At 42.7% G+C, this 16,154-nt stretch overlaps 1 protein-coding gene and 1 long non-coding RNA gene across 2 annotated transcripts in view; one reads left to right on the top strand and one right to left on the bottom strand.

Moving 5' to 3' along the window:
* The window catches only part of PDE2A (phosphodiesterase 2A), a 187,037-nt gene that overhangs the window by 136,077 nt on the left and 34,806 nt on the right, over positions 1–16,154 (bottom strand). The window lies entirely within an intron of this gene.
* Positions 284–5,361, top strand: LOC130453843 (uncharacterized). Its single transcript, XR_008911447.1, has 2 exons — positions 284–3,211; positions 5,100–5,361. It is a non-coding gene; the product is annotated as an uncharacterized LOC130453843 (long non-coding RNA).

The following is a 16,154-nucleotide window of genomic DNA, read 5'->3' as shown; positions in this document are numbered from 1 at the left end:
GTCTTCAAGAAGGGAGGCTGGTGTGGGTGGGGGGAGGTGCAACTAAGTAACACAGTGGATAGAGAGCCAGACCTGGAAGTCAGGAGGACCTGGGTTCAAATTTGACCTCAAAGACTTTTAAATGTGTGACCCTGGGCAAGTCACTTAACCCATTTGCCCTTGCCCTTCTGTCTCAGAGTTGTTACTAAGACAGAAAGTAAGGATGAAGGAGGAGGAAGAAGAAGAAAGAAGAAAAAAATGGAAAGAAGGAGGAAGAGAGCATTCATCATTTATCTATAGATACTGTGGAGGAAATTCCTATAAGCTGGAATAACTGCCTTCTCTCTGAGTACCCTTCCAATGCTGAGATTCTGTGACTCAACAACTAATAATAATAATAATAATAATAATAATAATGCTTCTACAGCATTTCAAGGATTACACATTTAATTCCATACAACTCTATTATATAGATAATGCAAGTATTGCCTCCATTTTATAGATAGGGAAACTGAGGTTTGAGGTAAAGGAACTTGCCCAAGGTCATACAATTAGTAAGGGACAGGGCCACAGCTCAAACCCAGAGCTCTCTGACTCTTAGGTCCTTAACTTGGGCTCTGCTAACTGGGTTTTTTTAAAAGATATTTTTATAACTGTATTTCAATAAAATTGTCTTCCTTTATAATTTTATGTATTTTATTTTATGCATCTAGAAACATGATTCTGAGAAGGGGAAATGAAAGTAAATAAGCATTTATATAGCACCTACTATGTGCCAAGCACTGTTCTGAGCACTTTATAAATATTTCATTTGATCCTCACAACCCTGAAAAATAGATGGTACTTTCCCCCCATTTTAACAGAAGAGGAAACTGAGGCAAGTAAAGGTTAAATGACTTGTCCAGGGTCACACAACTAGTAAAGGTATGAGACCAGATTTTAATTCAGTTCCCCCTCACCCCAGGACCAGCACTGTATTTACTATACCACTTCTAACAGAAATCTATGGGCTTCACCAAACTGAGTGCCAAAGTTCAAAATAGGTGAAGAACCCTGCTCTAAACCCAGTGATCTTTGCAATGAGCCACAGACTCAGTGGGGGCTGACAGCCAGTGGAACTTGGTGTGCCCCTGGGGAGAGAAAGAAGAGGACAGTGACTCTAAGGGATTCTAAGTAGAGAAATATCTGTCCCTGAAGTGTCACTAGCAGGAAGAAGCTCTGGAAGAACAGGCAGGTAGTCTTGAAGAGGGAGAGGAAGAGAGAAAGGCACTGGGGAATGTGGAAGAGAAGAGGGCATGAGGAAAGACCAAGGCATGTTAATGAGCCTGGCTTATGGACCAGGTGGTGCAATGCCTGGCCTCAATTCAGGAAGACACCTTTCTGAGTTCAAATCTGGCCTCAGACACTTGCTAGCTGTGTGATCCCAGGACTTAGCCCTCTTTACCTCAGTTTCCTCATCTGTAAAATGATCTGGAGAAGGAAATAGTAAACAACTTCAGTATCTTTGCCAAGAAAACTCCAAATGGGACCACTGAGAGTCAAACTAAAATGACAGAACACCAACAACTATGCATCAAAAGAAATTGTTATTAATTAAAGTTAATTAAAAGAATTCTAAGAAAGCAAGGAGAGGAGGCTAGGGAGGGTTTTAGACAAGCCTGGGAGAGCCCTGAATGCAATGGTGAATCTATCCTTTCTCCTGTGAATCATTTGAAACAATGGTAGTTCCCTGAGAAGGTAGACTATCGACTCAAGTCCTGTGTGTCTGTAGGAGGGATGAAGAAGAAGCAACTGGAGATAGGTGAGGAATCCACTACAATCATCAAGTCAGGAAGGGTAGAGGTGTGAGCTCTTATGGGTGGCCTTGGAGACAGAGAAGCAGGCTCTTATCCTCTATCCCCAGTTCTATCAGTGTCTCTTCTCCTCCTCTTTCTGTACCTCTGTGTGTGACCCTCTATACTTGGAATCTCTCTCTGCCCTGTCTCTGTATCTCCTGCACATGAAGGGCTAAGACTAGAGACAGGGAGGCTGGTAAGGTAGCCACTCTAATCATCTGATGAGGCTAAGGTCTGAGCTCAAGCAAAAGCCACAGCGATGGAGAAAAAGAGACGAATGACAGGATTTCAGGAGTGACTGGAGGTGAGAATGAGGAAAAGAGTCAGAAATAGCCCAGAAAGTCAGAGGCGGTCCATGGGGCTAGTGACAGAGCTAAAGTATGTCAGAACAGAGGGAGATTTAGAGGAAGAAAACAGTCTGTATGGGATACAGAGATAGAAAGAGATGGCTGGAAGGATGATGGATCTACCAGGAAACTGGTGAGGGGACCCGGAGCAATGAAAGGAACTGGGGGATGTTTGGGAACTGGGAAGACATGATTGTTCTCTTCTAGGGCTTAAAGCACTATCATGTCTAAGAGAAGATTAGAATTGTTCTGCTTGGCCCCAGAGGGCAGAACAGGGAGCAATAGAGGGGAAAGTCTAGGTGTTGCAGAGAGACAGATTAAGGCAGATCATAAGGAAAACCATCCTAACCATATAAGCCATCCCAAAGTGGGATATATTGTCTCTGTGAGGTCCCCATCACAGGGTTCTGGATGATACTTGTCAAGGATGTTGCAGGAAGGATTCCAGCAGTGTACAGGCTGGACATCCAGCCCTCTGAGGTCCCCTCCAGCTGGGAGATTCTGCCACTTAATCTTCCCATCCCTGGCTGTGTGTGGTGGGCAGATTGATCTGCCCTTCTATCTCTCTCTCTCTTCCCCCTACCCTCCATGGGAATTATTTTTAGCCATTCTCCCCCTCCCTACCATGCACACCTTCCCTGAGAGGTCACAATAGTCACAAAGCTCTTGTTGTGATGGTTACGGGACACAGTGGGGAACTGGGAACCGATGAACACGTCAGCTGAGCTCATTATGAAGATCATGTTAATTAGTCCCTATTATTGTTAATAATGCCAACAGCACCTGTCATCAGCTCAGCTAAGGTGCCCCCCTCCAAGGGGGTGGAGCTGCATGCTCCTCAAAAGCCCAGGAACTCTAGCCTTCCCATTGGCTCACTACCTTCAGGAGCCTTCTTAGGTTCCAGATTTGGAACTCTCTTAATGTCTCATATAAGCTTCTGGTCCTGCCAGTAGGAGGCAAAGGGTGAAGGGAGGAAGAAAGGAAGAGGATTCCATCCTAAAGTTCAGAGAGATCTTATAAGAGAATTTGCACCATCATAAAAAGAACCTTGTAAGCCATTGTAGCTCCTAAGACCCTCGGGAGACATCAACAGAAAACAGAGGGTTGGTTACCAGAGAATCTATTTGGACAAGGGGGGGCCTAGAGAGGTGAAAGGTTGACTTCATTTCTAATGTTCTTCAAAGTTTAGAAAGAATTTTGCTCCTGACACTAAGAATGAGCTAAGGAAAAGATTTTTATTTCAGTCCTATAGGATCTGAAACTGAGGGAAATTACTGACCCAGGGCCACTGGCAGTAATATCAAAATGAAGCTTCAAACCCAGGATGTAAGGTTTGGAGGCTAGTATTCTTTCCACTGCCACAAAGTTTCTTCCCTTATAATTTTCCTTTGTCTCCTGGGGCCAAAAGAATCTCCAGGATTTAATCCAGATGAAGCATGACAAAGGCACAAAGGCAGAGGATTCTCAGGACACAGGGGAGGAAAAGAAAGCTGGGCCTTCAAACCTTTTGTTGTGGGGATTTGGAAGCCTGAGCAAGGGGGAGGATCAGATCTGAGAGTCTGGCTGTGAGATGTCTTCCTGGTTGCACAGAAAGACATTGCAGAATGGATTTTATAGGGCCCATATGTGACTTCATAGGGCTTTGGCTGGTGAAGTTTCCCCTTTCATCCTGGGTGGTCATTTAAGTCTGTCTGACCTGTGCAATTAGGAGAAAGAGGAAATATCTTCTGGCCAGTCTAGGAAGGCTTCCAGAAAGAAGAGAGTGGGGAGAAAGGAAGGAAGGGGAGGAAGAGTATATGACAATGATGCATATTGGGAAGAATAAAGAAAAGAAAGAGAAAGGGATAAGAAAGGGAGGAGAAAATGAAGGGGAAAGGAGAGGAATGAGAAAGAAAGAATGAGGAGGAGAAAAGGAAGAAAAGGAAGATAGGAAGAAAAAAGGAGAGGGAAATTAAGGATAACATGTGAATATTGGGCAAAGCTTAGCTATAGATCCAAAGTATTCTAAGACATAAAGAGAAATGAGGGGCTGAAGGGGACTGACTGTCCATGGACTAGGGGAAATGCTGCTCTGAGCTGGACGAGAGAATTAAGCATGTCCTGACACTGGAGGCTTAGCCCCCCCCCCCATTCAGTTCCTCCCTCCCTCCCCCCAAAGTTGTCCTGCTCAGCTCAGGGAAATCGACCGGCTGTTCCCTGGTCTCCCCAGAGGCCGAGTTCCTGGAAGGCAAAGGAAGGATCGATGGCTGCTCCCCCATCAAGCCCCGCCCTACAATTCTCTCTACCTTCACCTCCACTCTGCTCTAAGTAGCATCCCCTGGCAGAGCTAATGCAGGACCCAGACTGGATTAAGGGTCTAAGTTGAGCTGGACTCTGCTAGGCAAAGTTGGGTGGGCTGTACTAAACTATATCAGGTTTGTTTAGTTGATTAGTAGTGTCCAACTTTTTGTGACCCCATTTGGACATTTTTTGTCAAAGATACTAGAGTGCTTTAGCATTTCCTTCTCCACCTCATTTGACAGATGGGGAAACCGAGGCAAATAAGGCTTAAATGACTTATCCAGGGTCATACAGCTAGTATGTGTCTGAGGCCAGATTTGAACTTAGGAAGATGAGTCTCTGACTCCAGGCCCTATATTCTATTCACTGTGCCACACAGCTGCCCTTAAATCAGGTTAGATTATGCTGGACTGAGATGAGCTAGCTCATAGAAGCTGGAGTGGGTGAGTGGGTTACGAAGAATTGAGTTTATTTGAGCTAGATTGAATTGGGCAGAAGGGGCTGGTCAGGAAGGGGCTGCCATAGTTATGCTGAGCTGGGCTAAGACTAGGTTAAAGAAGCTAGCTTGAGGCATCTGAGTAGTCATGAGATGTCTAGGCTTTCCTCCTCTCCTTACATGTCAGGATCTTCCCCCATTCAACTCCCTTTTCTCCACCAGCACCAACCTCAAGCCAAGCCTAAAGGCAAATCTGTGACCTGCTCATGTTGGCACATCCGCCGCCACCACCTTCAACTCCCTTTCATGACATTCATCAAGCTTTGCCTGATAATCGCTGAGCACCCTGTGCTGAGCTCCAACTCTGGGAAATAAGAGGAGGACCAAAACCCTTCACCCTGCCCTCAGGGAGCGCCCAGTCTGGGAAGACGATCTGACAGTCACACATCAAACTCCCATGGAAAGAGTGTTGAATGTAGAGTCAGTTCTGTAGTCTCGGGCTTCAGTTTCCTCATCTATGAAATGCACTAGATGACTTCTAAAGGCTCTTTTCTTATATACATCTAAGAAAATGGCCTATAATATCAGGCAGGGGCTGAGTAGGACCACAGAATGATGGAGAACCAACAGGCCTGTTGGGGATTGGAGGATAGAGAGAACTGTGGGCTGGGAAGTCTAGGGGAGCTGTTCTTGGTGACTAAACTTCTGAGGGAATGAAGAGCTGGGGAGGAACCTTTGACAGAAGGATGCCTTGAGAATGTAATGTATGTTTGAGCCCCTGCCTGTGTGGGAATGCATATAGAATGCTTCATATAAAGCCTCTGCTAAGTGCTTCATATCCTCAGCACATAACACAAAGCCTGGCATAGAGTCGGTGCTTAATAAATGCTGACAGACTGAAGCACAACTGCCTCCCTCAAACATGCTCCACACCATCCTGCCTCTTAGTCTTAAATGGTGTTCTCCTGGTGAATTCCAACTCGTTCTTTTTTTTTAAACCCTTACCTTCCATCTTAGAATCAATACTGTGTATTGGTTCTAAGGCAGAAGAGTGGTGAGGGCTAGGCGATGGGAGTTAAGTGACTTGCCCAGGGTCACTCAGCTAGGAGGTATCTCAGCCCAGATGTGCATACAGGACCTCCCATTTCTAGACCTGGCTCTCAATCTACTGAGTTACTTAGCTGCCCCTCTCTAACTCATTCTTTAAAGCCCAAAATCAAATCCTTTGGGAAGCCCGCTCTAATTCCTCCTCATTGGTAAGTGCCCTAGCATTCTGTTTCCTCATGTGCCTACCCATAAGGGATAGGCCTTGGATCTCTGATTTTCTTGATAAAGGGAACTCCCAAATGAGGAAACTCCCACTATCAATTCAGGTCAGCATCTCCTCTCCAACTTACATTTGGTGTTATCCTGAACACTGAGAAGTTAAGTGACATATTCAGGGTCATACAGACAGTCTATAGTCAGAGGTGGGACTTGAACTTAATATCTTATAGGCTAAGCAAACAGCTCTCTATCCACTACTCCACATTACCTTTTTAGATATAGTATTATGCATTCAAGTTTTCTATTTGTGCATCACCTCCCTCAATGGCTAGGTCATTGGTGAGTGAAGATGGAACCTACAACTCCATGATTCACTCTGACAGGGTGAACCATGGGATTGTAGGACCTCAGAGTCAATGGCTGCTCTGGGCTGAATATCTATTTCCATTCCTATTATTGGCTGCTCCTAATATCTCTAGACTTCAGCTGCCCCCATTCTACCCTAGGACAGTATTCTGTACTCTCCTAGGACCCTGCCTGGCTCTAGAGGAGAAGGGACCCCACATAACTGTTCTGGGAATCTCAGATTCTTAGCTTCATAAGCAATTAGAACTGAGAGGTCAGGGGGCAGTTGGGTAGCTCAGTGGATTAACAGCCAGGCCCAGAGATGGGAGGACCTGGGTTCAAATCTGGACTCAGATACTTCCCAGCTGTGTGACCCTGGGCAAGTCACTTAACTCCCATTGCCTAGCCCTTACCACTCTTCTGCCTTGGAACCAATACACAGTATTGATTCCAAGATGGAAGGTACAGGTTAAAAAAAAGGAACTGAGAGGTCACTAGAATGTGGTATGTCAGCTTTAGATGGCACATTAGAACATAAGTTGGCAGACCTTGGAAGGCTGTTTGAACATAGGTTAGAGCCAGGAAGGTATTTGAAACTTAGAATGGATCATTTCTGCAAAAGATAATATGGAAAAATGTTTTACATTAGTACACATATAAAATCTATATCAGATTACTTATTGGTCTCAGGGACGGAGGAGGGGTGGAAGAAAAGGAAGGAGGGAAGAAGAGTGGAAAGGAGAGAAAAAATTTGGAACTGACATTTTATTTTAATAAATAATAAATTCTATTTTTACATGTAATTTGAGGAAAATAAAATATCATTAAAAAAAAGAAACTTATAATGCCAGAGTTAAGCAGGGAGGGAATATTAGAACATAGAATGTTAGAACTGAGAGAAACCTTAGAAAACAACATCAAAGCTGGGAAGAATTTTATAGCAAAAAAAATCCGATCTGGGAGAGATTTTAAAACATAGAATTTTAGGGGGCAGCTGGGTGGCTCAGTGTATTGAGTATTGATTCCAAGATGGAAGGTAAGGGTTAAAAAAACACATAGAATTTTAGAGTAGGGAGGGACCTTAGAACACAGAAGGTCAGTTAGACGGAACCTTTGTCCAATTCCTGAAGCTCAGAGGAAGAGACTTGTTTTATTCAGAAGCATCCACAACTTAATGATAAATTTACCTTTATATTTAAAGGCTTACAATGTATTCTCCTTACAATTTGTGGTGAGGGTGAAATTATAAATACTATTCTTTCCATTTTACAAAATAAGAAACCGAGTAAGACTAAGAGGTTAAGTGCCTTGTCCCTAATGGCAGAGCTAAGAAGTGTCTGAGTCTCCTCATTCCTTGTCCAGTTTGCCTTCCACTATACCAGACTGCCTTTGGAAAGAAACATCTTTCATTGTACAAGGAAGAGAAGGAGGCTGCTTCAGGGAGAGATGGATTGGTTCAGCTCTTGGGCCTCTATGGTAATTAGGAGGCTAACAAGGCTGGCATCTGGTCTCCCAGGGAGAGCTGTACAGCTCCCTGAAGCCTATTCATCACTAGGACAGCTGGAGAAGGAAGCATGGGTGAGTTTCAGTAGAATGGAGACAGGGTGGAGTTGTGCCTGGGGCAGGACCTAGGCATGCAAGGTGGGAAGGGCTTTGGACTAAGAGTTCTAGAACCACAGCCCAGGTATCAATGCCTCTACCTCATAGAAATTTCTTACCCTGAACTTCAATGTGTCCATTTGTCCAAACACAATTCAGCTTATGACAAATCAAGAAGTCCTAGATGGACTTAGCCCTGATGCCAGTCTGAACTATGACCTCAAATCTAGCCTGAGTCCATAACCAACCAGAACATAGTCTGAGATCCAATCCTAGCCCTAGTCTAAGCCTCAATCCCTGTCACAGAATTTCAGCTCGACCCCCAGACTAAGCCCAGACCCCAATTCCAAGTTGGAGTCTAAGCTCCAGGCTATGTCCTAGTCCCAGCCCTGAGCTCAGCTCCCAGTTGGACATTGTCTTACATACTGGGACTGCAGGTCACTAGAGATATTGGGGGAGATATTGGGGGAGGGATTAGGGATGAGTCAAAGCAGCCTTCTCCACAGCTGGAGACAAAGCTGAAAGTTCGAATCCCCTTGGCTTGAGGGGAAGGAAGGAGAGTTAGGCATGGTTGAGAAACCTGGTTCCTTGCTGTCTTCCTCCCTGAATTTCCCTAACTGAATATACAGATGGGTCATAGGTGAACAAGGCTGAAGCCACTGGGGAAGATGGACTAAGATCCCAGGATTCCAGCCAGTCTGGCCGCCAGCCACCAGCCTGTGCAAATCAGATACAATCACATCCAGAGGCCCTCTCAACACCCACTACTTATTTCCCAAGGGAAAATGCCTCTCTCTAGGCAAAGGCCTAGCCAGGGGAGATTTCACCCTCCCTAGCTGCCCCCTGTGCCCAGGGCCAGCCCCCTGAGCTATCACCATAGTGATGCCCAGACTTGTCATTACTAATTCATCACTAGAGCCCAGGGAGCTGGGTGAGGTGTGAGGAGACACTCAGCAGGAGCTGGAGAAAGAACAAGCCTCTGGAGTTGGGGGTGGGGGCAGGGGAACTTGAGAAAAGCCTAGCTGAGGGAGGACTTCCAGCATTCAATTAGGGTAGTATACTCTTGTACTCCTCAACTAGATCTGATTACTTCCTGTTCACCCCTCTCCCAGCTTTCACCCACTTAGGGAGAGGAGGAAGAGAATAACATACTTAACAAATCTATAACCAACATCATCTATGAGCCTGGCTGTATGCTAAACACAGTAAGAGAGACAGAATCCTAGAATCATAGAATTTGAAATCTCAGAATCTATCATAAAATCGTAAAATTCACAGAGATGTAGAATTTGAAAGTTAAAAGAGTCCTTGGAGTCTATGTAGGCCATCTCATATATGAACAGGAACTTCACTATAAAATAACTGACAAGTAGTCACCCAGCCTCCTGTAAGGCTTCCACAGAGAGGGAATCACCACCTCTCCCAAAAGCCTCTTCCATTTTTGGATCATTCTAATAATTAAGAATTTGTTGGTTTGCAGGCATCTGGGTAGCTCAGTGGATTGAGAGCAGGGTCTAGAGATAGGAGGTCCTGGATTCAAATTTGGCCTTAGATTCTTCCTAATTGTGTGACCCTGGGCAAGTCACTTAATCTCCATTGATCAACCCTTACTGCTTTTCTGATTTGGAACCAATACAAGTACTGATTCTAAGATGGAAGGTAAAGGTTTAAAAAAAAAAGTTGTTATTCATTGTCAGGGGTTTTTTTTAACATCAAGGCTAAATTTCTCTCTTTGTAATTTAGACCCACTGCTTCTGGACATGCCCTCTGCTTTTTGACAAAGTAGACCCTTAATAAATATCTATTAAATTGATTTAGTAGAACTGGGATTCTTAAAAGCTTAGAATATCGGTACTTAGGAACTCAAAATCCTACAAGAGCCTTGAGGACAGATGGGAAGATGGATCCATCCCAGCAACACAGAGAGACTTCAGCCACCACTGCAAAAACAGGCAGGAAGCATCTTTGAATGGAGGTCTAAGGACTGACTGGTGGTTGTCCCAGATTAATTTGACATCTCCAGGGCCTTTGGGGAAGGTATCAGGCTAAGGATACTAGACTAAGAATCATGAAAACTTGGTTGTAGCCCTGGCCCTGTTCTTAATTTGTTGTGTGACTTTGGGCAAGTCACTTCCTCCTTTCTGGATCTATGATTTTCATTCATAAAATCCCCACTCTAATGCCAACATATACTTATTATAAGGCTCCAAAGGCAAAATGGATGGAGAGCTCGTCTTGGAGTCAGGAAGAATTGAGTTCAAATCCAGTCTCAAACACTTACCGGCTGTGTGACCCTAGGCAAATCATTTAACCTGTTTGCTTCAGTTTCCTCAACAGTAAAGTGGGATACTAATAGCACCTACTTTAATGAGTTGTTGAAAGGCTTGAGACAATATTTGTAAATATGGTACCCAATACCCAGTAGGTGCTAGATGCTATTTTATAATATTATTATTTTAAAGGGTTTTAAATCATAAGGCAATGTTTAGTCATAAAAAATTTCTCACAGGAGAAAATCCTGCCTCCTCAGCCTGGCATTTGAGGCCAGTTTGACCCCAAAATACCAGGGGTTTTTTAGTCTTATCTCTCCCTATTTCCCTGTCACAACAGGGTTTTATGTTTCACAGTACCATGTACATGTCAGGCCTGCTCTAACCTCAAGTCTTTGTTCAAATGCCTGTCCTGAAAGCCTCATGCCCTTCAAACTCTTCCCTTCCCACCTCCAAGAAGTCTCTTCTGACCACTGAACTCCTTTGAGCTGCCACAGCCCTTAGCATTTGAGCCCATGCAGTCTGGCACTCAATTCTTGGCTGTTTTGTCTTGCTCTCTCTGACTGTTCCCTAGGTGTTAGTCCTATATTCTAGGTGTTATCTAGGCTTTGAGTTCCTGAAGGGAAGGGTCTTTGTCTTTTATTCCTCCTTTTGTCTCCCTCAGAAACTATAACCCAGCATAGGTTGAGTCCACAAGGATCACCAACCCTCTCTGGTAGAAAAGGTGGGGCTGGAGCTCTCCGTGGTGCTGAAATGTTGCTATGGTGGCTTTCTGAAGAGACAAAAGTCCCTGGAGAAAGTGGGGAGACCCAGGGGAAAAGAAATACCAGAATTATTGCCCAGAAAGAACCTTAGAGGGTACCTCATCCATTTCTTTCCCCAAATCATTCATTCGTTCGACAAAATGCAATGCCATTTTCACAATATAACTTACATCCAGCCCCTTCTTGCTATTCACAGTCTCCATCTCAGTTCTTAGACTTATCACTTTCTTCCTATACTATTGTAATGGCCTCCTAATGGTCTCCTTGCCTCAAGTCTCTCCCAATTCTAATCTATATCTGACACAAAGCTGTCAAGGTGATTTTCCTTATGTGTAGAAATGACCATGTCACTCCTCTTCTCAATAAACTCCTATGACTTCCTATTGCTTCTAGAATAAAATATAAACTCTATTTAGCTTTCAAAGTGCTTCATAACTTGGTTCCAACTCATATTTCTAGCCTTATTATATATAGATATACATTTTTTCTTTCCTGCATTCTACAATCCAGTCAAACTGACCTCTTCTCTGTTACTCAAACAAGGATTCCTCCAGTCTCAATGATTTCCATCCTGGGAATGTACCCCCTTCTTACATATGCCTCATAGAATCCTTTTCTTCATTTATGATACATCTTAAACACCAACTTGTACACTTGTAAGAGTTCTAGTACTGAAAGGAAGCCCAGTATAATTGAAAGATTATTGGATCTACATCTCAGGGCAGTCAGAGAATTTACATTATATAGTATAATATTCTCATTGTGCAAACAAGAAAACTGAAAATCATACATTTGGAGTCAGGGGTCCTGAATTTGAATTGAGACTCTTCCATTAACTTATTTGACCATAAGAACATCACTAAATCCCTCTAAGTCTCAGTTTCCTCATTTGTAAAATAAGAAGTTTGGATTAATTGGTCTCTAAGATTACTTCCTCAAAATTCATGACCCAGTAGATGATTTCCAAAGGCCACAGAAGTTATAATGTTCAGGTTAAATAACAAGAATTTTTATATCATATCTAGTGGGGTCCATTATACCATCATCCTGCCTCTGAGCTTTGCTACTTACTAGTTATGACTTTAGGAAAGTCATTTTACCTCAATGGGCTTCAACAACCTCATGTGAAAGAGAAGGGTTTTGCATTTTCATTGTATTATATTTCTTGCATTAATATTATGTTATTTTGTGCTAATGTTTGCATTATCTTAAGAGACAGTGGTATTTGGAAAATGCTTTGGAAGTCATAAAGCACTATGGGATTGTGAACTATAGTGGTCCTCCAAGTGCCTGTGGATGAACAATCAGGTCCCATTCCCATCTCTCTTCCCTGGGAAACCAGGGAGCCACAGGCTAAGGGGTGAGAGAGGTGTATGATCTAAAAATACCTTAATCCTTTCCCTGCCTTGCTCTAATTAAGCCACGTGAGTCATTCCCTTAAGTAATTTATTGCTAGTTACATAATTGCTTTAATATTTGGTTATAGAACTAGGTACAGAGACACCCACCATCTCAGAAGCTATTACCAGGAGCATGGGGTCCATGGCCCACAAATGGATAAAAGAGTAAGAGGGGAGAAGAGATATCTTGGCTACCTCCTTCTTTCAGGTAGGCATAGTATAATGAAAAAGACACTGCACCAGGAACCATTACATTTGGATTTTTATTCAAATTTGCCCTGTGCAACCTTTGACAAGGCTTTTCCTTCTATAGAACCCAAATTCCAGCTCTATAAAACAAGGAGTTTGTCAGATAGTATATAAGGTTCTTTCCAGCTCCAGCATTCTAGGTTTTAGATTCTAATATCTCTTCCAACTCTGGCAGTCTATTCTATTTCTCTATCAATTATCCACTTTGTGGATAATTCATGCTGAGACTTCTACCTGTTTTCCTTCACATCTGTCCCTTGTGTAGTCCATGAAGGAAAGGATGCATTTTTCTTAGCCTTGAACTAACAAGAAAAGGAAAATTGCTGCCAAAAATCTAGACCGCCTACCGCGGACAAAGGGCAAAGTTTTCTGGATTATTTGCTGATTTTTTTATTCTCCTGGGACTGATTATTACAATTGTTCTTATTACACATGCATTCATTTGAGTGGAATATAGAAAAGTGAATGCAGCCTGATTTTGGCCACAATACTTACATCCAACATCATTCTTATTTTCAATATCAAAGCAGCCTCATTTCTGCTCTGCCAACCTGAACTCATCCTCTCTGGATTGTGTGGGAAACATAAGGCAGCCCTAGCCCTGCCCCAGGGAACCCAACACAGTCACATAGATATGACCCTAGGCGCCCCTTGTCTGACATACACACACATACCCTGCTCAGAAATCCCTAGACTGACAGAGACACACAGATTCTGCCCAGGGGAGTCTTTCTGACACATAGTCCCTGCCCTCAGAGATCCCCAGTCTGATAGAGGCACTCAAAGTTTCCAGTATGACACACATACAAACCCTGATTTCAAGGGACCCAGTCTGACACAGATACTCAGAACTCTCCCACCCCAGCTGATACAGACCATTACTCTACCCAGGGGGCCTCCTTCTGTCACACAGAGCCTTACTATCAGGACCACATTCTGAAAGATTCAGTCTTCAGTCTCTCAGTCTCTGTCTCTCTGTCTCTCTCTGTCTCTGTCTCTCTGTCTCTGTCTCTCTGTCTCTCTCTCTCTGTCTCTCTCTCTCGGTATGTCTCTGTCTCTCTGTCTCTCTGTCTCTCTGTCTCTCTCTGTCTCTCTCACACACACACACACACACACACACACACACACATACACTGTGATCTCCCTCTTCTAAGCTCCTAATCTTGCCCTTAGTACACACACAGCTCAGCACAGAACCCTATAAATGAAAATCAAAAAGTGTTTTTTGAATGAACTACCGATTTACTCTTCTTTTCCTCCAATCTGTCTGTATCTGCATTTCTTTCTGTTTAGCTCTGAATGTCTGACTCTGTATCTTTCTGTCTTTCTGTGTCCGTGTGTCTATCTGTCTCTCTCTCTCTCTCTCTCTCAAACTTACACACACACACACACACACACACACACACACACACACACACACACCTATTCTTTCCTATTTATCTATCCATGAGTGCCTAAACAAGCGTCTTGCAGAACAAGAATTCTCTCCAGACCCAACTTGGATATCTCCATGATAGAAAGCTCACTTTATCTGGAGGGAATCCATTTCATTGAGACAACTCTCATTACTAGGATCATAGGATCATTGATTGAGAGCTGGAAGGGACCTTAGAGGTCATCTTGTATAACCTATTCATTTTACGTATAATGATAATGAAAAAGATGACGAAACTGAGGCCCAAAGACTGTGTGGCCAAGGTCACAGAGTTAGTAAGAGGCAGAGCCAGGATTCAAGGGAAAGTCATCTGATTCAGATTCAGTGACCTTTCCAATGAATCACACTGTTAATATAAGAAAAGGGGATTTCAGTCTTTGTAAATGTTGGGGTACACCCACTAAAGCACTGTTGGTAGACTTGTGAACTGATCCAACCATTCTGGAGAATAAATTGGCACTATGTTCAAAGGAGTTTCAAAACTATGCATATCTTTGTTCCAACAATACCACTACCAGATCTGTCTCCTAAAGAGATTTTTTAAAAAGGGAGAAATACCCATTTGTACAAAAATGTAGAAGCTTTTTTTTCAGTGGCAAAGAATTGGAAATTAAGGAGATGTCCATCAATTTGAGAATGGCTTAACAAATTGTGGTGTATTGCTATAATAGAATATTATTGCTCTAGAAGAAATGATAGGCAGGATGATTTGAGGGAAAAAAAACCTTTAAAGATTTACATGAATTGATACAAAATGAAGTGAGCAGTGCCAGAACATTGTATACAGTAACGGCAATATTGTATAATGATTACCTATTAGGAACTTAACTATTCTCAGCAATACAATGATCCAAGATCATTCCAAAGGATTCATGATGAAAAATGCTTTCTAATTCCAGAGAAAGAACTGATAGAGTCTAAATGAAGATCAAAGCATACTATTTTTACCTTATTTCCCTGCTAGTCTTTTTAAAATACATATATCTTCTTCTACAATATGACTAATGTGGAAATGTATTTTGAATGATCATATTTATAACATATCAAATTGCATATATCTCAAGAAGGGGAAATGAGAGAATTTCGAAGTAGAAATTTAATAAAAACAAATGTTCAAATCTGGCCTCGGACACTTCCTAACTGTGTGACTCTGGGCAAGCCACTTAACCCCCATTGCCTAGTCCTTACCATTCTTCTGCTTTGGAGCCAATACACAGTATTGATTCTAAGGTGGAAGGTAAGAATTTTAAAAAACAAATGTTAAAAAATTGTATATGTAATTGGGAAACATAAAATATTAAAAAATGTTGGAAGTCACCTATACATCAGAATTAATTATTCTTATTATTGTAGTGATGAGAAATACCATCCTCTCTATTCTTTTATAGCATGTTTCTTCCCTTTGGGAAGTGGTAAAGCAATATCAATAAGCTAAATGAATACATAGTAATAGGACTGAAGCACCAAAAACATTCACTGAAGCATATATGATTGGCTGGGAATAAGCATGTAATTTCAGAATGGACCAATAAGCATGTGTCAGCACTTGGGTGAACAAATCCAGAATCATACTGGAGATGTTCAGTCAGAAAACCATATTTTCTTTGGAAGTCTTGAGGGGAGTCTGATGCTTAAGGAAGATCAAGATAAACTACAGTGCCCAGGAATCTTGAGAATTATGCTACAAAACTTAAACAGAGCCCTAACTTGCAATTGTAGCACCGCAGGCAACTACCACAAAATGGACAAAGTGATCTCAGCCCTCAGAACATAGGGCTCCACAAGAATAGAGATCCTAGGACATCACTCTAAGAAGAGAAAGACAGAAACCTTGGGACATAGGTGAGACACCATGAAGCCACTCCTGGGAAAGGAGCAGTGTTTGTAAGAGAAGAATCTACTATCAAGTAGCTTCCTATGTTAACTAGTTTTTCTTGGCAACTAGGAGC

This window comes from Monodelphis domestica, chromosome 4, assembly GCF_027887165.1.
Source record: "Monodelphis domestica isolate mMonDom1 chromosome 4, mMonDom1.pri, whole genome shotgun sequence".
In the NCBI taxonomy this organism is placed as follows: Eukaryota; Metazoa; Chordata; class Mammalia; order Didelphimorphia; family Didelphidae; genus Monodelphis; species Monodelphis domestica.
Note: the sequence above shows the minus strand (reverse complement) of the source record. Positions and strands in the feature narration are given on the sequence as shown.